Genomic DNA, 26,455 nt, shown 5'->3' with positions numbered 1-26,455 from the left:
AGTCTTTTTCTGTAATGGTTTTTTGTAGATGTTACTCAGAGCAGAACAATATTAAGAAAACCTTGTTATTTGATAGACACAGAGAATTTGATTTTAGTTTGATATGACCCTAAAAATCTTTTAGGCAACTCTTAGATTATACTCAACTTCAACTTTATTATACATTGAAGCTTTTTATTACACACTTTTAAAACCTACTCAGACCTTTATATAACATATTAAACCCTTTGATAGCTTGTCTTTATCCCTCCTATTTGAAACAATCTTTAGGATAAATCCTTCTTTATAAAATCCTTTCTCATCCAAAAACATTTTCTTCCTTTAACTTCTCAAAAAATACATTTATTATCTATATATATCCTTTTTAGTTGTTTATTTTGTAACTTGTATTTTAAAATTAACTTTTATAAGAATTTTGAATTTATTATATGGAGCGGAGTAACTAATTAGTAGTCCTTGGTGTTCTAAGGAATTTATGATAAGCATAAGGCCTCATTGTCCCTCAGGCTTGAGGAGATATTGTTTTGGGTGTGGAAACTGTGAGGGATTTTTGAGTTTTAATTGAATAGGGCAGGCCATCCAGGCTCACCCTACATTCAGCTCATCAGTCCACTTTTGTAGGATCTATTTGTTTCTGAAGGAGGGGACAGCAGAGATAGCTGCCTGGGGGAGGAGAATTTGAGTTTTTAATTGTGATAGTAAACCTTGTCCCAGCAGGGACACTGGAGTTTTGGGCACTATGAGGAAAGAATGACAGAAGAGAAGGTCTCCCCAAGAGCAGGCCAGAGGCTGGGTAAACTAGCACTCTAGGGGCTGGCCAGATTTGCCCTGAATGATAGACTTGTCATTGGACTGGGGACCAGGAGAGATAAGACAGAGAAATGAGCTCCACTGTCTAGCCGGAAAATGATCTTTTGGTTTTTTTTTTGTCATAATGGCTACCATGAGACTCCTCAACATCGATGCCAAGAAGTGGAGCATGGACAGGGGTCTGGAACCCATCAATCCATAGGAGGTGGCATCTCGCCTTCCATCTGGAGATGGGGCACTTAGACCTCCAGTGGTTACCCTTGCAGAGAGGGCAGGGTCCTGGTTGGGGGCAGGGCTGTCTCCCAGGCTGTCCCCCTTAAGCATTCTCTGCAGAAGTGCCCCTCTTGTCCACCATGGTAGCAAAGTCCAGATGTAGGCCCCAGTCAGGTGGGGGCAGCAATGAGGTCATATCTCTTATCTTTCTCTCTATTAGTAATGTCCAAGTTATAATATATAGATATGGCTAGTTGTACTAGCTGATCCAATGACTTTTCTCCTTCAGCCATAGACTGAGTTTTTTACAAATATTAGGGGCTGTTAGAAATTTATCTTTGAGAAGAACTTCTCTCACCTGTCACTCTGGGTCCATTGTGGTATGTTTTCTGATAGCCTCTTTAAGATGTTGTAGAAAGGTAAGGGGATTTTTTAGGGCATTGCTGTAAAGCAAAGTTTTTATCTTACATTGACATCTGACACTCTGGAGAGCTGGTCTCTGAACTGTTCTGGGTCTCAGTTTCCTCATCTGAAGAATGAGGAATCTGGTCTAGGTTAAACTACTTTCTTCCATTATGAGATGGCTGAAGTGACCTTAATGACACTTATCTTTTTACTTTATTTTTTTTTGATTTAGTAATGTTGGGGAATTGAACCCAGGGCTTTGCATATGTTGGGCAGACATTTTCCCATTGAGCTACTTTCTTAGCCCCAAATATTTTTTTTGTCTTTGGCTGTGCTGGATTTGAACTCAGGGCTTTAAGCCTGCAAAGTGGCACTCTACTGCTTGAGTTATATCATTAGTCCCTTTTAGTGTGGATCAGTTAAGGGGACTGTCTGTTCCCCTGTAGGTAGGTGTATTTATTTCCTCATTTCTAGGTGTCACTAGTATTGGGGCTTATTGTAAATTGTAATCATTTTTAACCTGAGTGACCTGGGCCAGAACCCATTCCTTTTCTAATGAGAAAAGAATCTGGTCTAGTAGAAGCATGATATCTTTTCATGTTATTTGAAACATTTGGATCACAGAGATAAAGGCTTGATTGTATTTGTCTGAGCATCAGTATAGCTGTCCAGATGTTTTTAAATTTTTCTTAGATCTGATAGCTGGAAGGAGACATAGACTGGCCCTCTTTCTACCATTATCTGTTGAAGGGGAAGCACCCATTAGGAGGTTCTGAATATTGGGGTGGCTTAGAAGGTAGGGCAGAGGGTGGAGCAGTAGGGGTGGGCCTTGCCATTGATAAGGGGCTTTTCTGGTCCTCCTTTCCATGTTTATCCTGTGGCTTACAAAGAATGGGCAGCATTTGAGTATCTGAATGGTAATTGTGAAGCCAATCTGAGATGAAAGAAAATTTGTATGGGGACCTCAGTTTACTTTTTTTATTTTTATAGAAAAGGTCTAATTGGAGTATGGTATTGTAATTTAAGGAACCCTGTGAAGGCCACTTCTCTTGGTCAACCAAGGCATATTGAGGCCAGGCCTCAGTACAAAGCTTTTAATATCTACAAGCCAAAAGACTGGAAGGTGCAGATCCCATCTAGAAAGAAAAAAACCTTAGGATCCTGCCTTCTAGCTAACAGCAGACAGCCTCTTTAATAAAGGCTATCTTTTTAATAAAGAAATAAATCATCTGTAAAGTTAGAGAAGGGCATTCAGAGGGCATTTTGGGCCAATAACAGTACCATATGGGATAACTAGTGTTAATATTTGGAGGGAAAAATTTATGTTGAGGCTGAAAGTATAGAAAATCTTAAATGAGAAGTTTAGAGACCACAGTAATGTGTTATTTTGGGGACTATAACCTTGAGTTAACAATTGGCTTATAAGGGCTGGGTCTGGTGCCAGGTGTGAGGTGAGGCTAGGAGCAGGGCTTGTGCAAGGCGCCACTGCCTCCATACATACCTAGGACAAGCAAGCCTGTTGCCTAGTCCTGATCCTGCGGCCTGTCTCCCCTCCCCTCTTCATGTGTACTCTGCGTGCGTTTATTCTAGGGGAAGTGGCGGCAGGATGCAGCCATCGCCATGTGTGGCTGGTGGCTCAGGTTGTGCTGGGTCCTCTCTATGGATTTCCTTAGCTATGGCAGTTGTTTTGCCATGTCCAGGAGCCAGCATCCCTATGTATGAGCATGCCTGTTTGTCTTCCCTCCTCCACTTGTGGGGGCAGAGTTAGGGCACAAGCATGGCAGCCACAGTTTTTTGTAAGCGCTTTTGTAAAGCAGCTGATTTAAAGTTACTTTAGATTTAGAAGCCTGGCAAACTAGTTAGAATAACTTAAGTCATAAGGTACCATGTTACAAGTTTGTCATGGGAAGCAGGGTCCTAGTAAGCCCAGGGAGGGGAAGGCAGACAGAGACAAAGGACATGTGGTGAGACCATGGAGGAGGCACAAAAGGTGTCTTGACATCTCAGGTAAGGGAAGAGAAGGCAGAGCCTGGAGGCACGACACACACCTGAGGGATTAGCCATCACCTGTGCCTCTGGGTCGTTCCCATTGACTTGTACTGGAACACTTTCAGCAAAATGAAACCTCCACTCTCTGATCACTGTCTCAGGAAAAAGGGGCATTAGAGAGGAGAGGGGGAAAGAGAAGCAGTTGTCAGATGCCATAATCAAACAGGACTCCGCCAATGTAGCATGAAGCGTACCTGAATAAATCCCAGGCTTGGTCTCAGCCCATAGGGAGGGAGCATGAGCTCTCCAGAGCTGGAATCACATGAGGCCAGAGTTGGCAAGGAGTGGCTTGTTTAACTCTATGTTGGGGAAAGTCCTTCAGGAAGATAGGAAGAGACAAACAGCATGAGCAGCACAAGAAGTCTGCTTACATGGGGAAGGAGGAAGTTTGGTAGAGGATTTGGTTTGTTGGCAGGGTTGAAGGAAGGGAAGATCTCAGAGTCAAAGATGTTGATTGGGGTTTTTATGGCCAGAAGGACTTGGGCAGGGGAGCAAGAGGTGCAGAGAGAAGGCTTAGAGCAGAGCTAAGAAAAGGCCTGGACATAGAGGATCTCCTTTCATTTTCCAGTGCATTCACAGAAGGTGTAGAGATCCCTGAGAGTGTTAGGGTCGAGTGTGCCATCAAGTGGCCATTTTGAGTCATTGTCCAATTGGTATTGTGGTCAAGCCTGATTGGAAAGAAAAATGAGTTTTTGGGCTTTGAGATCAGGTGAGAGCCGTATGGGCTCGAGATTGGCCAGTAGGCAGCCCAGAGGAGTGTCTGAGGGAATTTTGGAAGGTCCAGTTCCCATGGTGAGACCCGGTCTGAGGAAGAATATGGTGGGCATCCCCAAGATATTGCTTTCCTGGACAAAACAGAGGAGTGGAGGACCTCAAGGGAACGCCTTCCCTGGAGGATCATCCAAACCTCAGGAAGCCGGTTCCTGGGGCGAGTGAGCTGGGACAGAGTACAGATTTTTGACCAACCTAGAGAGAGAGAGGACCATGACTCACAGCACAGCAGCATGAGGAAACTCACCAAGGGAGGACAGAGGAAATTAACCAGTGGTGAGTGAGTAATGGGAGCACACTGGCCTTGAGGAAGTTCCCTGTGATTTTTGAGAGTGGCAATGGCACAACTAGTCTGGGATCAAGGGTCCTGGAAAAGCAGCTTAGATTCCAGTAAGTTTATCCAGGCTTAAGGAAGGCAGCTCCCACCCATGTGGCTTTGGCAGGACGATATAATCCTCTGGACAGGTCCCCCTACATAGGGAATGTCTGCCTTGTGGCCAAATTAGGCTTGGAAGTGCAATGTATATCAGGAGGGCCTGAATTTACTAACTGGGAGAGCAAGATCAATACTGGAAGCTCACTTGGATCCAAGTCATGGCACCAAAATGTTAGGAAATCACACACAAAGGAGGCTCACTAGAGGTATCTCATGTCCAAAAATTTAATAAGCAGGCTGGCTGGCCTAGAAAAAATGGCGCAGCAGCTTTTCTCAATGGGTCTGGTCTTAAGTAGCATTTGGGAGAAAGCAAGGGCTAGGGACGGGCAAAGAGACGTGGCAGGAGATAAGGGACAGTGGGGCTTTATTCTGCAAGGGATGAGACCAGCTGCTGAAGCAAGGTCTAGGGGCAGGCAAAGGAAGGTGGTGGGAGATAAGAAACAGTGGGCTTTGTTCTGCAAGGGATGAAACCAGCTGTGGCTCAAGCTGCAGAATGGTGGCAAGGGGCAGTTCTTATCACAATCTAAATCTGCCTGCATCAAACATATCAGAATTAAGCAGACAGTGACATATTGTTAGTGATACTTATAAGATACTGCACAATTTGCATTTTGGTACTGGGACTTGAAATCAGGTCTTACACCTTGAGCCACTTCACTAGGTTTTTTTTTGTGATGGGTTTTTTCAAGACAAGTTCTCATCAACTATTTGCCCAGCTAGGTTGACTTTGAACCACCATCCTCCTGATCTCTACCCTGAGTAGCTAGGATTACAGGCATGAACCTCTGGCACCTGTCTACAGTTTGCGTTATTAATTTTCCAGCCTCATTTGTTCATTTTAAAAAAGTATTTTTGGAGCATTAGCGTTTGACACAATTCTTAGCCCAATTCTAAAGAAAAAAATAACCAAGATGGATTTCTTGTGCTCATCAAGTTTAGTAATCAATGAATGCATAAGCAAAATATAGTTATAACTCATTTTAAAAATGAAACAATGTGAGAAAGACATCCTGATACACCTTCTAATTCTACCTTGAAAAACTACCTTACCTGCAGAGAGTGCTGTCCAAAGATGCCCTTCAGGCTTCAATCCTTTCAGGGGTTAGCTGAGCTACAGAGCACCAACTTGTCCTAAACTACCTTTTCCCAATTGGGGCTTACATCCAAAGTCTAATCCAAACAGCACTGCAATGGTTTGGCCACCTTGTCATAATGGAGGATCACTGTAATGGGCCATTAATAGTTATAAAGGGCTCTTGGGGTCATTCAAGGTTATTGTTGGGCCTTCCCATAAACACTTAATTTTTCTCTCAGTCAATCCCTCTTAAGATTCTTTCCTGTCACATAGGATGATGCCAGCACAGTCCTTAGTGAATTCTGTCTGTGACAACCATCAGGGTTCTCTAACTGTGCAACCTTAATTGAAAAACACCCTTTCCCCAGGACTCTGTAATGCCACCTGGTGCCATTTTTTTCTCTCTTAATTTTAGTAGCTTATAATAAATCGTGACATATAAAATGGTAATATTGTTTTATTTTTCTTCAAGGAGATTTTAGCTATTTTTGTCTTTTTTCATTTCCATAAGTACTCACTTACCCCCCAATGCCTGGGTTTCACTAGCATTGTGTTGCATTTAAAATAAATTGAGGAAATAATGCAATAAAATTGTGTCTTAAAATATGTAACATGATATATCTTTCTTTTTATTTGTGTTTTGAATATTTCTCATGAAGCATTTAGGTTTTCTGTGTAAAGACATTATACATTTGGGTCATTTAAATATAATTACATATGTGCATTTGTAAATATGTGATAGCTTAATTATAAAATGTGTGTGCATGTGGTGCAAATACAAAATTATAAATGTGTATTTGCATTGTTGGCTTAATATTTAATGTGTTTTTCAAGTTTAAAGTCTTGAATACTCTTTCATTGAATATTGTCTCTTCCCCATTCTCCCTCTCCCCTAATTTATTAATTTTTTTCATGAAAGGACTCTAGTCACAAATATATGACCTTTCTACCATGGCCCATATACTTTTCTGTATTTTCATCCTTTTAAAATTTTCTTTTCATCCTTCTGTTGTGTTTTTTCTTCTTGATTAATCTTCAAAGATAATGATTCTCCTTTCAAATGTGACTATTATGATATTGAATCTTAATGTAAATTATTATAGTTTTCATTTCTTTGACATTCAATTATTTGTATGTCCTCAAAAGTATAACTCTCTATAGAAATTGATTAACTTTTAAATATTTAAGCATAAACTCTATATAACCTGATTATCTAAATTTCCTATGAATATGTTTCTATTGTGTGCATTTATGTGTTTGGACATGTTATGTCCTGCAAGTTGTACTAAATATCAAATATAATACATATGAAAAATTTGGAGGTAATTGGACAATCTATATTGTGTCCTATTTCCTAAGATGCAGTTTCCTTTTGGATACTAATTAGAATATGGAATGACCACCATGATCCAATTAAGAATTAAGCCGGGTGACAACTGAGTTTCTTTTCTAGTCTAAGGTAGCTATTTCAGTTCACTTATTAGCTCTAGTACAGCCCTTCAGATCTCCAATCCAATGAGTTGTTTTCCTAGGTGTCCCTTTCTTGGCTCTGTCCCATTAAAGATTTGTGTGTTTTCAGCACAGTCACACTGCTGAATTTCTGCTTATGTATCTCATACTATCCCTTGCTGCTATTGGTCTGCAGCTCAGAGGGGAAAGAAGTTTCAAATTCTAGAATTACTGCTCTTAACTCTGCTAATTCTCACTGCTCTGGAAGTTCCACTGTGCTTTTAATGGTACATTGTAGTCTAACTGGTTTCAAGAGGATTGTTTCAAATGTGCTGACTCTTTTTGCTAGTAAATGTAACTCATCAGGCTTATTGATGGATGGAATATAGAGCTTAGATAAGATTATGGAGGAATTATTGATTTGGGACTTGAATGACTGAGGAAAAAATTTAAAGACACTGAACAAAGAACCTGTTTAGGAGTTTATGAAAACCAAGGTTTGTTGTCAAACATATTGTAGTTGAAAGATAATGAAGCTGCTTGAATATACAAATGTGTAATTTCTGAGAACTAAGTTATTTAATTATATAAACTTCTGAGTCATTATTCTAAATGTTGATATAAATATATGACTCTAGATTAGACTATGAACTATTATGGGTAGAAAAGGAAGTGACTAAAATATTAAATACTAAGCACTCAGTGTTTAGAGGGTGGGATTAAAATAGTAAATGAGCAAAGAGAATGTGTAGTTTCCAGGGAGGTAAGTGATTCCGTGTGGGATGTTTCAGAAAAAAATCATAAAATGTTGGTAAGAAAGTCAGACAGAAGTACCAAGTAATAATTTGATTAAATTATAAAATTTAGTTAGATTTAAAAGTATCCATTGGATGCAGTAAATTAAATTAGATTCATCAATTAAAATAATAATTTAATGACAGGGAGGTTACCAAAGTAGTTACAGAGGAGGAATAGAAAGTAAATTTTGATCAGGGTATTTTTTAGAAAGAAGAAGAAAGAAGAAACACACAACAACTGTAAATTTTGGGGCAATTACCTATAAAGGGCAGTGGAAAATTCATGACAGAAAAATATAAAGTGAGTTTTTTTCTTAATTAAATCAGAAATTATTTCATAAATAATTCTACTCAAAGAAAAAACTAATGATAAGAGAAATAAAGAGAATATTTGTATAAGAAAATTCTGCAGCTAGAGAGGGTATGAAATTCAGGACACAAGCAGAAGTTGGCATTTGGTAAGGAAATAGACACCTTACCAATGGTGAAAAGTCTTTTTCTCATTGAGTTTATCAGATATTTAGTGAATTTCTTACTTCTTTATTAAACAAGTTACTACTTCACTCAACTTCAACCCAAAATTTTGTAAGAGTAAATAAAGTAGTGCATCTAAAATAAAGCCATATTTGATATCAGCTAATACAAGCTAATTCCCATCTACTGCCATGTTTTATCTCCATTAAAATTTATAATTAATAAAGAAGTCCCCCAAATTGCTTTCTTATAAAAGAAAGGTTGTTGAGAAATCATTAGAAGTATGTTTCTAACTACTAATATTTTTCATCCTGCACTATGTAATAAGCATCCATGCATAGTTAGATTTAAATTTAAAAATCTAAAATCTGGATATTATTTATTTACTTATTCGTTTATTTATTTATTGGTGGGACTGGATTTGAACTCTGGGATTCAAGTTTGCAAAGCAGATCTACCATTTAACCATATCTTCAGTTTGTAAAATCTGGGTTTTCAATCCATCAAACATGATTTTTTTGTATGCTTCAATTATCATTTTGAGCATGCTCACCCTCATAAATGTGCCATAATTAAATGTTGAATATGCACTAAGGAAGGTGATTTGGAATAATGGTGTTAGCAACAGGAAATGCCTGGATTTCAAATCTTAATTAAATTTCCACTTTTCAGGTACTAGAATTCACCGTGAAAGCTCAGAAACTTTTTTAATGCCTTCAACCTAAAGAAAAGTCAAACTTTCATGACTGATTTCATGTTAATCACATAAATTTCAATGTATTAATTTATAACTAAATCTCTAAATAAAATGAGCCAGAATATACCTGCATTTTCAGCAACTTGTATGTGGGTGGAAAATCACATAATAATTGTTTACTTTTCTAATTGCCTCACTAAGTTATAGATTTTCCTTTGGAAGGGTCATTATTTCCTATTCATCTTTTCACTCCAAGCAACTAACATAGTATTCAAGAAAAATACATGCTTGGTGAATGTGTGAATGAATGAATGAATGAATGAATTTATAGGGAACAATCTTAAATCATTATTTATAATTAAAAGAAACTGATTGAGTTGTCAGAGAACAAAGTACACAATCTTTCAGTATGAATAAACTATGCAGATGAGAAAAGCCTCACATTCCACCGAGATTGAAACTGCCACTGCTTGTAATGTAATTCTCATGAGATTGGTCTCCTTTAAATCAAGCTTTGTAGTGTGCACCTTTTCTGATATATAGTGTGCATTTTTTAATCACATCAATGGCAAACTAGTTAGTCCTGACACGGTTATTATAGAGGCTATTATAGCACTACAGGATTCATAATGAAATCTAAATTCCAAAAGATATGACGATAGAATGTTTTATGGAATAGTATCAGTACATGGAGAACCACATATTTCACAAGAATTTTTTAGTAGTGCATTTTTTCTTCTTCTTGAGTAATAGGCCCTTTCTCATAATTTTTATTTAAATAAGTATGCTAAGGAGGTTTTGAAATAAATTACCAACACCTTAAAAACAGAATGCACAAGCAGTCTCTTGAGCATGATGTATCACATACCAGAAAAAAAAAAAAAAAAAAAAACAGTTCTTGCAGATGTGTAACAAATAAAGTTGGTTTTTTTTCCTGTTTCTTCCTGAAGTTGTGGATTCAAGCAACTCAAAATTCACAGCCATGGAAAGAAGAAATGAAAAGAAACACAATATACAAATGTAAAATTTATAAATTATGTAAAATTGTTTTCCTGTTACATTCAGAATTATCAGTCTCATTCTGGTTCAAGCACAAGGTTATATGAATTTACCTTCAAAGCACCATAACAATGAATGTAACATTTCTATTATGCCAGGAAAATTATATGGGCTAATTGCTAGTTTGTCTCTAAACTGTTGTTTATTTAGAGGATAAGTTATTTGAAGTACTTGATTTTAAAAAATGGAGTCTTGTCTGGGAAACCATGTGACAATATGACCAGAATTTATGCTCTATGTATTTTTTAATACTACATTGTACACAAAACAATTACACATTAGTTCTCCAGCTTAGTCAGGAAGAAGTCCCTAAGATCTGGAATTCCTCCCTGTCTCCAACAGTTCAATACATGTTGAATCTGGGAAAAATAAATTAATTCTCTCAGTTACATTTTCCTTAAATCTATCTATACTGCAATGACTATATGAAACAGCCCATGAAAGAACCTCATAAATTCTCAGGCATTATATTATAAAATATTCAGTTAGTTTTTATGCATTAAATTCAGCCACACATATGCTGCCAAAAGTAGATGAACAATCTTTACATATAATGTTTCTTCATATATTTAAGATAATGTACTCATCCATCTGGTGATATTTTTATATCACCTAATACTGCTTAAATAATCTTTAACAGAGTGAGGATTTAGTCAAATTTTTTACTTCATGGAGCCTATGTTTTAGGTTAAATATAAACAAGTTAAATATAAACAAGGGGAAAAGTACAACTTCAGCATGAGGGGCTAGCAAGAGACAGCAAAGGAGAAGACCTGTCTAAATCAATGACATTTTGTCAAAACCCTGACTGAGGTGAGGATCTCCTAGGCAAAACCAATAGTAATTGCTAGTCCTATTTTACAGTGTGGTTTCTGGTTTCTGTTTAGATGGCAGATACTAAATGGCTTCAGTTTATTCATACTGCTATACTAAAAAAAAAGAAGCATAGATTGGATAGTTCACGAACAACAGAAAGTTAACTTTAGACATTTTCCTGGAGACTGAGAAGTCCAAGATCAAGGGGGTCTACAGATTCTGTCTGGTGTAGGTCCATTTCAACATAAAACAGAATGTCACCTTCTTTCTGTGTAATCTCAGGGTGGAAGAGGCAATTTAGTAATAAGAATTCTCCTGTAGAATGGCACTGTTCCCATTCATGAGGGTTCCACCTTTATGACTTACTACTCAATTCCCAAAGATCCTACTTCCTATTACCATCACCTTGTGCTGTTGGATTTTAATATAATTTTTAGCTGAAGATGGGGCACAGAACCATTTAGACCATAGCACTCCCAAAAGAAGAAATAATTTGGTCAAGAACTATGACAATACTGTACCATAAAGTGGGGCTTTGTAGATCATGGTTAAGAGTTTGCATTTAATGCCAAGTGTGATAGGAAGTCCCCATAAAATTTCCATTTAGAAGACAAGACCTTGTTTGTATATCAAACAAGATTAGACTGGCTATTGTGTTTAGAAAAATCTTAAAAGAAGTAAAAAGGGAAACAGTGGTTTGGAAGTTGATGGGTTAGGTAGGTATAGGATGAAAAAACCAGAGCTAGGCAAATGCAATAGATGTGATAAATCAGTAGGCTCACTGAGCCATTGCTGCAGGGGTGGAGTAAAGTGAGCTGATGAAGACAACATGAGTCTGATGCTTTTGGTCACAAAATTTGTGAAGGTAATGGTGCCATTTACTGAAATTACTAAACACAAGGAAAGAATGGCTTGCTTGCCTGTTTGTTTTGCTTTGTTCCCCCTTCAGTATAGGGTAGCTATTTGAGCTTCTCATCAGAGCTATCCAAATAGAAACATAAGTTTACCATAGTATAAACAGATGTGGAAACCCAAGTAAGCTCAGAACTGCTAAGATAAATGTAAAACTCATAAGCACACATTTGATATTTAAAGCCATGGATCTGGTGGCTGTTTCCTGGGAAGATAGGGTAAAGATAGAAAAAAAGTATTCAAGAGCAGAGCACTGGAAAACTTTAATATTTTGTTGAATGGTGGAAAATTTCTGTTTGGCAGTACTAATCACTTACTTTTTAAAACATGAAGAAATGTTTGTTGAAAGATAACGTGGCTAAATGAATAACTGAATTAGTATGGTACCTCGTCTGCTCAATAATTTAGCTTTCAACAATATGTAGCTCTGCTGTTTAATCGCAGAAAATTTATATGAAACCCATTAACTTGGAATTTGAAGGATGTCACCTTACTTTGATTCCTTAACTAAGCAAAAGAGCAAATCTGACAAGTACGTTTTCCTGTAGCTGCTGTGTCCTTATATAACTATAGCTATTGATTAGATTTTACAAAGATGCAGTTAGTGCTAGTTCCCAACATGGGAATCTGCAATCCATAATCAGCAGAAGGTTGGTGACAAATCAGAAAGTCTAATGGAATATCCAAACTAAGGGATAACGCTACCTGATATGAAAAAAGGTTAATTTTTAATTCAGGAAAATATTTATAATTTCCTACATATCACATTTTCTAAAATAAGAATTCATGCAACTAAGTATTAGTTTAAAAACAAGTATGTGTGTATATATATATAATTTTTTTAAAAAACAAAAATTCCTCATATACTATTTGTTTCTGAATTCTGCAATCTGGCTGCTAACTTCCACCACATCACTGTGAACCATCTTCATTGTGAACAGTCTTTGCTATTCTACAATACTTGACAATCTTAACTACACACAATCTTAGAAAAATTCTTTTACTGAAAATTACATTGGTCTCCATTAGTTCTCTTTTTCTTTTCTAGTTATTTATTTTCTATTTGTTTTCAGGGCCCTATTTCTCTACCTGATTCTTAAATATTTATGCTTCTGAAATTTCTTTTCCTGAACCTTGACCTTTATGTACATTTTATGAAACCAGAGTTTTAAATAACCTCTAGACTTGTTACTCAATGCTATTATGCAGTGCTCTGTTCTTTCCTGATTTCAGTTCCTTTTAATGTATAAATAAAATGTATTTGGTTAACTGTCTTATGCTAACCATCTCTACACTGACAAGTAGAAATGAAAGTTACTGTTTTCATCTTCCTAAATAAAACTTTTGTTCTACATGTCTCAGAAATTATATAGATCAACTCATTCAAACTTTTTATGTGAAAAGATGACAAATTATTTATTATTCTTGATTATTGCAGTGATTTCTAGTCTGATTGCCCATTTTGAGTGAAGGTATAGCATTAGTAATTCTTTAAAATCCATACATTGAGTCATTATTGTTACTGTTATTTTTTTTCATTTGGTGGTACTGGGTGTTAAATTCATGGCCTTATTCTTGTCAGGCAGGTGCTTTAACACTTGAGGCATTTTTTTAAAATTCACTTGCTTTATTTTATTCATTTATTGACATGTGCAACATTGTTTAGATCATTTCTCACCACTGCTCTCCACCCCCTCCCTCCCCACTGGCTTCCAGGGAGAACCTGTTCTGCCCTTTTCTCCAATTTTGTTGAAGAGAAGATATAAGCAATAATAAGAAAGACAAAGCATTTTTGCTAGTTGAGATAAGGATAGCTATACAGAGAGATTCCTAGCATTACTTCCATGCACTGGTGTGTTACAACCCAAATTGATTCATCTCTAATTGACCTTTTCACTAGTTCCTGATCACCTTCCCATATTGACCTCTGTCACTTTAAGGTTTCTGTTTCTGTATTAGCTCCTTTCAGTGGGGACAACAAATATTTTCATGTTTTGGATTTCTTACCTATTCCTGTATGTCCTGTATGTGCTCTCCCCTTGTTATGTGATGGAGTCCAACAACACTGCTGTATTTGTCCTAGATCTAAAGTCCTCATATGAGGGAGAACAAACAATTTTTGGTCGTCTGAGCCTGGATAACCTCACTCAGTTCTCCTTCATCCATTTACTTGCGAATGATAAGATTTCATTCTTCTTCATGGATGAGTAAAATTCCATTGTGATACCACATTTTCTTAATCCATTCGTCAATAGTGGGGCAACTTGGCTGTTTCCATAACTTGGCTATTGTGAATAGTGCTGCAATAAACATGGGTGTCCAGGTGCCTCTAGAGTAACCTGCATCAGGTACATTTGGGTATATTCCCAGGAGTGGGATTGCTGGATCACATAGCAGATCTATGTTTAGATTTTTAAGAAGCCTCCATATTGTTTTCCACAGTGGTTGCACTAGCTTGCATTCTCACCAGCAGTGTACCGGGGTTCCTTTTTCCCTACATCCTTGACAACACCTGTTGGTGGTAGTGTTTTTGATAATGGTTATTCTAACAGGGGTGTGGTGGAACTTAGTGTGTTTTGATTTGCATTTCCTTTATGGCTAGAGATGGTGAGCATTTTTTCATGTGTTTTTCGGGCCATTTGAATTTCTTCTTTTGAAAAATTCTGTTTAGTTCAGCTGCCCATTTCTCTATTGGTTCATTGATTTTGAGAGAGTTTAGTTTCTCAAGTTCCCTGTATATTCTAGTTATCCATCCTTTGTCTGATATATAGCTGGCAAATATTTTCTCCCATTCTGTGGGTGGTCTCTTCAGTTTAGAGACCATTTATTTTTGTTGTGCAGAAGCTTTGTAATTTTATGTAATCCCATTTGTCCATCCTTTCTCTTAGTTGCTGGGCTGCTGGGGTTCTATTGAGGAAGTCCTTGCCTATACCTATTACTTCCAGAATATTCCCTGATCTTTCCTGTACTAACTTCAGTTTCCAGTCTGATATTAAGGTCCTTGATCCATTTTGAGTTGATACTAGTATAGGATGATAAACATGGATCTAGTTTCAGTTTTTTGCAGACAGATAGCCACTTTTCCCAGCAACATTTATTGAAGAGGCTGTATTTTTGGTGCCTTTGTCAAAAATAACGTGGGCATAGCTGTGTGGATTCATATCCGGATCCTCTATTCTGTTCCACTGGTCTTCATGTCTGTTTTTGTTCCAGTACCATGCTGTTTTTATTGCTATTGCTTTGTAATACAGATTGAAGTCTGGTATTTTGATATCTCCAGCATTGCTCTTTTTGCGCAGTATTGCCTTGGCTATTCGTGGTCTCTTGTGTTTCAAATGAACCTCAGGGTAGATTTTTCAATCTCTGTGATGAAAGTCATTGGGATTTTGATGAGAATTTCATTAAACATGTAGATTGCTTTTGGTAGTATAGCCATTTTTGCTATGTTGATTCTACCAATCCATGAGCATGGGAGATCTTTCCATCTTCTACAGTCTTCCTCAGTCTCCTTCTTTCAGGGGTTGGTAGTTCTCTTTGTAGAGATCATTCACATTCTTTGTTAAGTATACTCCTAGGTGTTTGATTTTTTTTTTTGAGGCTGTTGTAAATGGAATTGTTTTCATATATTCTTTCTCAATTTGTTCGTTATTGGTATATAGGAAAGCAAATGATTTTTGTAAGTTGATTTTGAATCCTGCCATCTTGCTATATCTGTTTATGGTGCCTGAGAGGTTTTGGGTAGAGTTTTTTCGGTCTTTAACGTATAGGATCATATTGTCTGCAAATAGTAATATTTTGACAGTTTCTTTACCTATTTTTATTCCTTTTATTTCTTCTTGCCTAATTGCTCTGGCTAGGAATTCCAGTACTATGTTGAATAGGAGTGGGAATAGTGGGCACCCTTGTCTCAACCTGATTTTAGGGGAAATGGTTTCAGTTTTTCTCCATTAAGTATGATGTTGGCTATAGGTTTGTCATATATAGCTTTTATAATGTTGAGTTACTTTCCTTCTATTCCTAGTCTCTTAGAGCTTTTATCATGAAATGGTGTTTCATCTTATCAAAGGCTTTTTCTGCACCTGTTGAGAAGAACAAGTGGTTTTTTTCCTTGCTTCTATTAATGTGTTGTATTTATAGATTTGCATATGTTGAACAACCCCTGCATCCCAGGAATGAAGCCAACTTGGTCATGGTGAGTGATCTTTCTGATGTGTTGTTGGATTCGGTTTCCCATTATTTTGTTGAGGATTTCTGCATTGATGTTCATTTAGGAGACTGGCCATAGTTCTTCTTTTTGGAGGTGTCTTTGCCTGGTTTTGGGATGAGTGTAATACTGGCTTCATAGAATGTGTTAAACAGTGTTCCTTCCCTTTCTATTTCATGGAACAGTTTAAGGAGGGTTGGTATCAGTTCTTCTTTAAAGGTCTGATAGAACTTAGCAGAGAATCCTTCAGGTTCTGGACTTTTCTTTTTTGGGAGATTTTTTATTGCTGCTTCAATTTCATTTTATGTTATAGATCTATTCAGGTGATTAATATCCTCTTGGTTCAATTTTGGATGGTCATAAGTATCTAGAAATTTGTCCATTTCTTCAACATTTTCAAATTTATTAGATAAATCATTATCAACATAGTCTCTGATGATTTCCTGGATTTCCATGCTGTTTGTTGTTATCTCCCCTTTTGCATTTCTGATTTTATTGTTTTGGGTTTTTTCTCTCCTCATTTTAGTCAGGTTTGCTAGGGGTCTGTTAATCTTATTTATTTTCTCCAAGAACTAGCATTTTATTCATTGATTCTTTGTATAGTTTTTTTTTGTTTGTTTCTATTTCATTGATTTCAGCCTTTACTTTTATTATTTCTCTCCTTCTACTTGTTTTGGGATTGGCTTGTGCTTGTTTTTCTAGGAATTTGAGATATAGCATTAGATCATTGATTTGAGATCATTCTGTCATTTTAATATATGCAGTCATGGCTATAAACTTTCCTCTTCAGACTGCCTTTGCTGTATCCCATAGGTTCTGGTAGATCATGTTTTCATTTTCATTAACTTCCAGGAAGCCTTTAATTTCCTCTTTTATTTTATCAATGATCATTGATCATTGATCAATGTGTTGTTCAGTTTCCAATTGTTTGCCTGTTTTCTACTGTTGTTTTTGCTGTTGATTTCTAGTTTTAATGCATTGTGATCAGATAGAATGCATGGGATTATTTCTGTTTTTTATATTTGCTGAAGCTTGCTTTGTGCTCTAAGGTATGATCAGTTTTGGAGAAGGTTCCTTGGGATGCTGAGAAGAATGTATATTGTGCAGAAGTTGGATGAAATATTCTGTAGACATCAGCTAGGTCCATTTGATGTATGATGTGATTTAGTGCTAGAATGTCCTTATTGATTTTTTGTTTGGATGACCTATCTATTGGTGATAGAGGGGTGTTAAAGACTCCCAGTACCACTGTGTTGGAGTCTATATATGTTTTTAGGTCCTTCAGAGTATGTTTGATAAAATTGGGTGCATCGGCATTGGGTGCATATAGATTGATAATTGTTATTTCCTTTTGGTGTATTTCCCTTTTTATTAGTATGGAGTGTCCTTCTTTATCTCATTTGATCAATGTAAGTTTGAAGTCTTCTTTGTCTGAGATAAATGTTGCTGCTCCTGATTGTTTCCAGGAGCCATTGTCTTGGTAAATGTTCTTCCTGCCTTTCACCCACAATTTTGTGGGTCTCCTGTAAGCAACAGATTGTTGCATCTTCCTTTTTAATCCAGTTTGCCAAATGGTGTGTTTTGATGGGGAAGTTAAGTCCATTAACATTCTATGTTAATATTGATAGGTATGTTGTGATTCTTGTTGTTTAGTTGTTTTCCTTGTTTAAGGGTTTGATTGTGTGCAATGGAATCAATTTTACTCTCATCTTCCTTGTCTTTTCTTCTTCTGTGGTTTGGTACTCCCTGTCTTTTTATGGTTTTGTTTGCTTTCATTTTCTGTGTGCAGAATTCCTTGAAGGTTCTTTTGTAATGGTGGCTTGGTGGTCATATATTATTTTAGTTTCTGCTTATCATAGAATACTTTCATTGCTCCATCTATTTTAAATGTTAGTTTTTCTGAGTAGAGTATCCTAGGGTTGAAGTTATTTTCATTTGGTGCACAGATGACCTCACTCCATGCTCTTCTTGCTTTTAATGTTTCTGTTGAGAAATCTTCTGTGATTTTGATGGGTTTACCTTTGTATGTTGTTTTTTTAATTGTCTGTCTCACAGCTTTCAATATTCTTTCTCTATTATCTGTGCTTGTTGTTTTAATGATGATATGTCAATGGGTAGTTCTATTTTGGTCAAATCTGTTCAGTTTCCTAGAGGCTTCCTGTACCTGAATGGGCATAGTAGTTTTCTCTAGCTTTGGGAGATTTTCTGTTATTATTTTGTTGAATATATTACAAATTTCCTTTGTTTGCACCTCTTCTCCTTCTTCAATGCCCATAATTCTCATGTTTGGTAGTTTTGTGGAGTTGGTGAGTTCTTGCATATTCCTTTCACAGGTCTTGAGTTGTTTGACTAATAGTTCTTCAGTTTTTCCTTTAATTTCCATTTCATCTTCAAGTTCTGAGACTCTGTCTTCTGCTTGTTCTAGTCTGCTGGAGTGGCATCCATTGTGTTTTATATTTCTGTTTCATTCTTTTTTCTGAATTTTTCCATATCATGGGTCACTTCTTTAATATTGTCAGTTTTCAACCTTAATTCATTTATATCTCTACTTATGGTGTTCTCTGTTTCACTTTGGTATTTATTTAGATGTCCTATGAGCTCATCTATTTGTTTTTGTGTCTTCTCATATTCTTTATTATTGTTGTCTTGGAATTTCATGAGTGCCTCCTGTACATGTTGGTTGACCGTGTCTAGTAACATCTCCATGAAATTCTTAATGATTACTTGCAAGATTTCTTCTTTCAAGTTGTTCTTGTGGGCTTGGTTGTGTTCCTTGGTATAGTTTATCTTTGTTTTGTTGGAGCCTGGAACTGGGTATTTATGTTCTTCATTTCCCTCTGAATCCTTTATTTTTTTTATTATTTTTTTTGTTCCATCTTTCATTTTTAAAGAACTATTTATTCCAGCTGGGTGCTGGTGGCTCATGCCTGTAATCTCAGCTACTTGCGAGGCTGACAACAGGAGGATTGTGGTTCAAGATCAGCCCAGGCAAAAAGTTCATGAGGCCCCATCTCACCCATACCTGGGCATGGTGGTTTGTGTCCGTTATCCCAAACTTCTTGGGAGGGTGAGATCAAGAGGGTTGCAGTTTCTGACCATATGTCTCAACACCTTGTTATATTTTATTCAATACATTGGTTAGACTTTGCCTGTTCCTTTGTTTCCTCCCTGACTTCCCTCCACTGAACCATAAGTTCTATGACAGGATCTTTCTACCTGTCCACAACTGTGTCTCCCAAGTCAAGGACAGCACCTGGTATATGGCAGTTTCTTTCTTTTTTTTTTTTCTTGGCTCATTGTTTTATTATTCATATGTGCATACAAGGCTTGGGTCATTTCTCTCCCCTGCCCCCAATCCCTGGAGAATGGTTTCTATCCTTTTTTCATCTTCCCATCACTCCACTCAGTACTGTGTTCTTGAAGGCTAATGGTGGTTTCAGTCACCTGTTTTCTTTGCCTTGGTGTAATTTTGTTTTGTTTGTGTGTTGGGTTTTAAGTTAGTGTATGTATGCTGTTTCCTTGGTCTGTGTGTAATTTAGTATTAGCTAACTCACATAGTAAACCTAACAAAACAAAGAAAGAAAAAAACCAAAGAAATCAGCAGGGAGAGGTGGACAAACAAACAGGGAACAAAACAAACAAACAAACAAGCACACAAAAAATTCCAGGTTCAAGAACAATAGAATGTCAGTCTTAGTAGTTGTGGTGTTACTCTTTCATCATCCAGTCCTGGTGTTGGTATTTAAGCAGAGGTTCTGTCTTAGTCTCTCCAGGTGGTTGGGGAGACTCATCAGTTTTTTTTTTTTCCCCTGTCTTTCAGCTCCCAAGCAGGTTTGGAGCCATCATATGGTGGTGTGGGAGCCCTCCTGTTTTCTCAGTGTAATGTGGCATGAAGAAGCTTTGTACAGACTGAGGGTTCAGGGTATTGAACTTTTGATTCTTCTTGGTGCTTTTTTCTGCCAAGTGTGGCTCCAGCATCTTAGCAAGATTTTTGGCTTACAGAGATCATGCTGTCTGCTTCTGCACTCTAGTAACCATCTTGGATCCCTCCACTTGAGGCATATTGCTAGCATTTTTTAGTTTGGTTATTTTTGAGACTGTGCTTTGCTTTTATGCCTGTGCCAACCTGCACCACCATTCTCCTATTTATACTTTTCATTTAGCTGACATGACAGATACCTGCCACTAAATCCAGCCTTTATTGATTGAGTTGAAGTCTCATGAACTTTTTGCCCAGGCAAAAAGTAAACTGAGATCCTCCTGATCTCCAACTAAGATTATAATCTTGAGCCACCTTGCCTGGTCACATGTATCATTAAAAGTTAACCATCTTCTACTATTTTATATCATGAATGTGGAATGTGGATTACTTGTGTGTGTTTGGTTTGTTTATTAAGGCTTTTGTATGTCTCCTTATCTTTAGACTATAATTTTAACATTCCTTGCAGGACATAAAAATTCTTCTATAAACTATCTCCAAGCACATTACTTAAGGTTTTCTTAACACCACACATATATTAAAGTGTATACTGAGGACTTGCCCCCATATACTACCCTATTACATCTTTAAAGCTGCAAATATTTTACTCCTGGTTAATAGCTTCTTTCATTTGACTAGTCCTTTACATCGATAAGTTTTTGAAAATGAGTTTCCTCATTTTCTATGGAATCCTTATCCTACATCCTCTAACCCCATGCTGAATCCATTGCCCTCATCTGTATTGCTGTAGGAACCTACAGATGTTTCTACCACATTGATTACAACAGTCTGCTCACTTACTACTTTTTTCACATTCAACAATGAACTCCACAAAAAAGAGATTTTTTGTTCTATGTTTTTTCATCTATGTGAACATCAAGTGACTAACAGAGCAATAAAAATTATTGAAGGAAGGAAGGAAGGGACAGAGATAGGGAGGGAGGAAGGGAAGAAGGAAGGAAGGAAGGAAGGAACCATAATATGTTGCAGTATTGAATATGGAAGATTTTATGTTATACATAGAGACTTTGATGTTAAATTGGTAAATTCATTATTTACCTCCTTGCATTCTATTTAATGTAAAAATTTAGCTTGAGAGATATAGAAGGAGATTGAGAAAACTTAGAGGAGAAAAAATACTGAATAGGTTTGAAAACAAAAAGAAACCTTTGCCTTAATATGCAGAACTGTTTACTAACTTCAAATGATGTGCTAAAGTGGTATACGCATGCTATTAATGAGTATATAACTAGACACTGAAAAGAGTATAGGGTGTAAACTTTCCACAATTTATTCAATGGTGGAAACAACACATTTCAGGTTAAAGGGTATTTTCAAATTCATCTCATGTTATGTTTCTTAATTCTGTTTATACATTTAAAAGAAAATACTTTAAGAACACTTTAAAAACGCCAATGTTGAAGCACTACTGCAGAGCAGTTATCACTTAGAGTGGAACCTGAGCAGTGACTCAAATATGCAGCCAGGGTTGAGCACCACTGATATGGTACAACAACCTTATTTTACAGTTGAGAAAACTGAGAACCTTTACATATAAACTCTAAAAGCCTTGGTCATCTGGTTCCCTGACCCAGAGCCATTGAGCGGAATCAGAGCAGAAGGCTGTTAGAGGCAAGCAGGACGATTCTGGATGTGACAGCTGACAGCTTGACAGACCCTGAATCACCACAGGGTATGATAATGGATGTTCAGGATAGAGGCTGTGAGTCATCAAGATAAAAGTAAATTCCCTTTAGCGACCTCTTTTTAAGAAGGCACGGACATGTTAATAGTCTTCCAGAAGATTTCTATCAAAAAATGATTAAAATAAATGTTTCCATGGGATCCACAAGGCATTTTTCACTTTGGAACATGCAATAGGTACATTCCCCTTCAGGGAATGACTGTCTTTTGTGCAGTGGAACTATTATTCTAAACATACATTTAAATTGTGACCATGGCATGTATTTTCATCACAATCTTAAACATATGATATAATGTCTTTAATGCTTTTAAGGTCTCTCACTTAAGGACAGAAAAATGATAAATAATAGTTTATGGTGAAGACAAAATGAGATTAAATTTGTTTGGGTATATGTTTATATCTGTTTCTGTCTTATAAAGGATGTAAGGAGGCTGGACAAAAGCATGTACAAAATTTGCAAATCACTTGTCTGAATTAAACCAAAGGAAGATTCAATAATAAGCTGTGTATATTAAAGCTATATTCAAATATAAGCAATTGCTGTTTATTGTTCTTATTAAATCTTTTTATTATACTCTATATATTTAAAAAAACATTTTTTTACTAGTTTTGTTGAATGATTAGACTAGAGATCTATTTGGTTTTAAAAACACACCTGATTCCTGAACAATCAATATCAAATCACTGGGAAACCCACTTATCACAAAGTTGGTAGACTTTATTTTGACTCACTCAGTTTTAGGGGTTTCAGTTCATGATGAGTTGATACTGTTGCTTTTGGCCCTGTGGAGAGTCAGCACATCATGGTGGGGTATGTATGGTAGAACAAAGCTGGTTGCCTCATGGGAAGGGAAAACGTGGAAGAAAAAAATTGGAGTCCTGATATCCTGTTTATGTGCACATCCCCCCACACACCCCACAATGGCCTAACTGTTCCATTAAGCCCAAGCTCTTAAACATTTCCTCAGATGTAAGAGTGCCACAACTGGGGACCAAGTCTTTAACACTTGGACTTTTGGGGAATAGTTATGATCCAAACTACAGCACTTGCCCAAAGTCATACAGTTATAAGTAGTAGAACTCTGATTTTTAACTGGGTGCTCTGTCTCTATAGACCAGTCTATTATACAAACTACCTTGAAAATATTAAAAGTAGATATACTAATTATAACTTTTACACCAATGCCTGAAATTCAAGTAACTGCTATGTAATGAATCACAGTTTTCTATATTAAGACATAATAAATGTATTTTATAGAAAAATTACAATTTTAAAATATCTTTCATGTTTCAAAGATAGCTTCATAATATTACTTGGATGGAGATACAAAGAAATAGAAATGATACTAGGCTGTATTTGCCAAAGTTATTTAAACTCTTTTGTGTGTTACCAAATTAAGCTATATGCTCTTGTGTGAGAAGAATTGGATTAGAATACTTTGAGTTGTTGATGCTATTGCTTTTTGGAAATGAATTTCAGACAAGAAAAATCCTTTCAAAAATAACCAGCCTAGATTTGTATATTCCCCAGATCAGAGAAGCATTCCCACTTACTAAATTAGATTTTTTTCCTCTAGACTAAGAGAGAAATGATATAGTTAATAAACTACAATACATAAATCAAAACTACCCATACATATTTTTTGTGCATTCTTCAGACTGAGAAAGATTTTTGCATGGTCTTAAATGATTGAAAAAATAATGAAAAAATAATAAAATATTGTATCATATAAAAATACAAATTTTATGGTTCATAAATGAAATTTTAGTGGAACACACTGAACATTTAGTTTACATATTGTCTGGATGCACTGCCATTGCAAAGTCAGATTTTATTACTAATAACAGAGACTAGATTACCTGAAAAGCTGAAAATGTCTACTATATGAACATTTATGTGAAAGATTTTGTAAAGCCTACTTTACACATTTATACAGTCACTTCTTAGTTTAGGTCATGATCTAGTTTATTTGCATATTCAGAAAATAAGACTATGAATTCTAGTGATTTGCAGAATTTTCAATCTAGGTCTTTGTATTTCTTACCTTTTGCCTTACTATCTCAAAATTAAAAACCAAAAGTTTGTACATTGGCCTGAATTTGCACTTAGGTACTGTGTCAATTTGCCTTACTTACTATGTGTTTATTAGGTGACAGATGTGTTCCAATTCTCTTTCTCTTGCTGTAAGCATTTCCTGTGGCTTCATTGTGATTCTACACTTAGCTTTTAGATCTGACTTTACTCTTCAGTTTTCACTGTATGTACTTTATACTTAAATGTCCTGATCACTTTTGCAGTACAGAAGTTCAATAAAATGTAAGGAATAAACATCAAACAGCAGTACAGAACAATTTCTACAAGTTCCATGTTCAAAACACTTCCCAATTACATACATAGCTCATCCCTTTCCCAGTTGGTAACCAATCATTCAGCACAAGTTACCGATGATTTTGATGGCACTCTGTCTGTCAGGACAAATGACTGTGGGCTTCAGTTCTGTAAAAGTGAATTTGAGTGGTGATAACATACTTTCAAGAATTGTATATTTACTAATGTAATATGGTTAACATATATTAGATTGATAGATATTCACCAAATGCTAGTTTGGGAGGAACGCACTTTGATGCTTGGGGACACCTGATACAAACTGTGTCAGGAAAACTGGGGTGCTAAGTACATGACATTTCAGAAAAAAGTAATTGAAACCTTTTCTGCAGAGGTATTCTTAGATGTCTTCATGTTTCAAATTGCCAAAATGCTTATGGAGAAACAAGAGAGTTCCTTGTAATGATTCTTGTTACTTTTCATAAAAGAATAGTTTTGTTTGTGACAAACAATCTCTCTCACATCAGAGAGATGATAAAATCTGTGAAAAATGAAGATTAATAAAGTAATTATTCTCAGTACCCTTACAACCTATTTTCCTTTTGAAAAGAGTGACTAATGAGCTGCCACAGATGGTTAGGAAAAATGTTATGGACAAATAGAATGCTTTTCTAAATATGGCATGGCATAGTGATAATATTTTAAGAGTGGATGGATTATTGGTTTGCATTAGAAAAGGATTTATTGCTATTTGATCACCCACTATCTCTCCAATTTTTTTCTTTCTTTTTTTCCTCTCTTCTCTCTTTATTTTATCTTTCGTTCTCTTTCTCTTTTTTATCCTTCTCCCTTGGTTTGGTTAGTATTAATATTGCAACCCAGCTAATACTAAATTACACATAGTCCAGGGACAGAAATGGTAACTAGTAGAAATATTAGAAGAAGAAAAAAGGATGGAAACTATTCTCCCCCCAAAAATAAAGTAGTACAGCATTTAGAGCGAAATGAAGAAAATGGAATCCAGGTCCAGACTGCAACAAAACACAGAAAAATTATACCAAGGAACCCAACAAAGTCCACAAGAACACTCTGAAAGAAGAAATCCTACAAGTAATGAATGAGAATTTCGTAGAGATGTTACTAATATGGTCAACCAAAATGTACAGGAGGAACTAACGAAACACCAAGACAACAAAATTAAAGAATATGAGAAAACACAGAAACAAATAAAAGAAATCATAGAAGCCCCAAGTAAATAACAAACTGAAACTGAGACCACCATAAACAGAGAGATAAATGAAATAAGGGCAAAAATTGGCAACATTAAAGAGAAAGTAATCCATGATATGGAAAACCTCAGAAAAAAGAATGAAACAGAAATAGAAAACAAAGTGGAAGGCCATTCCAGCAGAATAGAACAAACAGAGACAGAATCTCAGAACTTGAAGATAAAATGACAATTAAAGGAAAACTGAAGAACTATTAGTTAAATAACTCAAGACCTGTGAAAAGAAAATGCAAGACTCACTGACTCCATCAAAAGACCAAACCTAAGAATTATGGGCAATGAAGAAGGAGAAGAGGTGAAAGCAAAAGGAATGCATAATATATTCAACAAAATAATAACAGAAAATTTCCCAAATCTAGAGAAAACTATGCTCATTCAGGTACAGGAGGCTTCCAGAACACTGAACAGACCTGACCAAAATAGAACTACACCAAGACATAACATTAAAACAAAAAGTACAGAGACCAAAGAAAGAATATTAAAGGCCATAAGAGAGAAAAAAAGAATAAACCTATTAAACCTATTAAAATCTCAGTAGACTTCTCAACAGAAACATTAAAAGCAAGAAGAGCATGGAGTGAGGTCTTCCAAGCACTGAATGAAAATAACTTCAATCCTAAGATACTTTACCCAACAAAACTATCATTCAAAATAGATGGAATGATAAAAGTCTTCCATGATAAGCAGAAACTAAAACAATATATGACCACCAAGCCATCACTACAAAAGATTCTCCAAGGAATTCTGCACACAGAAAATGAAAGCAAACAAAACCATGAAAGGGCAGCAGTACCAAACCACAGGAGAAGAAAAGGCAAGAAAGAAAAGAATAGCACTGATTCAGCTACATACAATCAAACCCTTAATCAACAAAGACAGCTACATGACAGGGTTCACCATGTACTTATCAATACTAACACTGAATGTTAATGGACTAAATTCCCCTATCAAAAGACACCGATTGGCAAACTGGATTAAAAGGAAGATCTA

The 26,455-nt window shown here is 36.2% G+C and overlaps 1 protein-coding gene across 4 annotated transcripts in view; it reads left to right on the top strand.

Moving 5' to 3' along the window:
• Mgat4c (MGAT4 family member C) overlaps nucleotides 1–26,455 on the top strand; it is a 799,502-nt gene that overhangs the window by 120,232 nt on the left and 652,815 nt on the right. The window lies entirely within an intron of this gene.

Source organism: Castor canadensis, chromosome 8, assembly GCF_047511655.1.
Source record: "Castor canadensis chromosome 8, mCasCan1.hap1v2, whole genome shotgun sequence".
NCBI lineage: Eukaryota > Metazoa > Chordata > Mammalia > Rodentia > Castoridae > Castor > Castor canadensis.
This window is presented reverse-complemented; position numbering and strand designations above follow the sequence as displayed.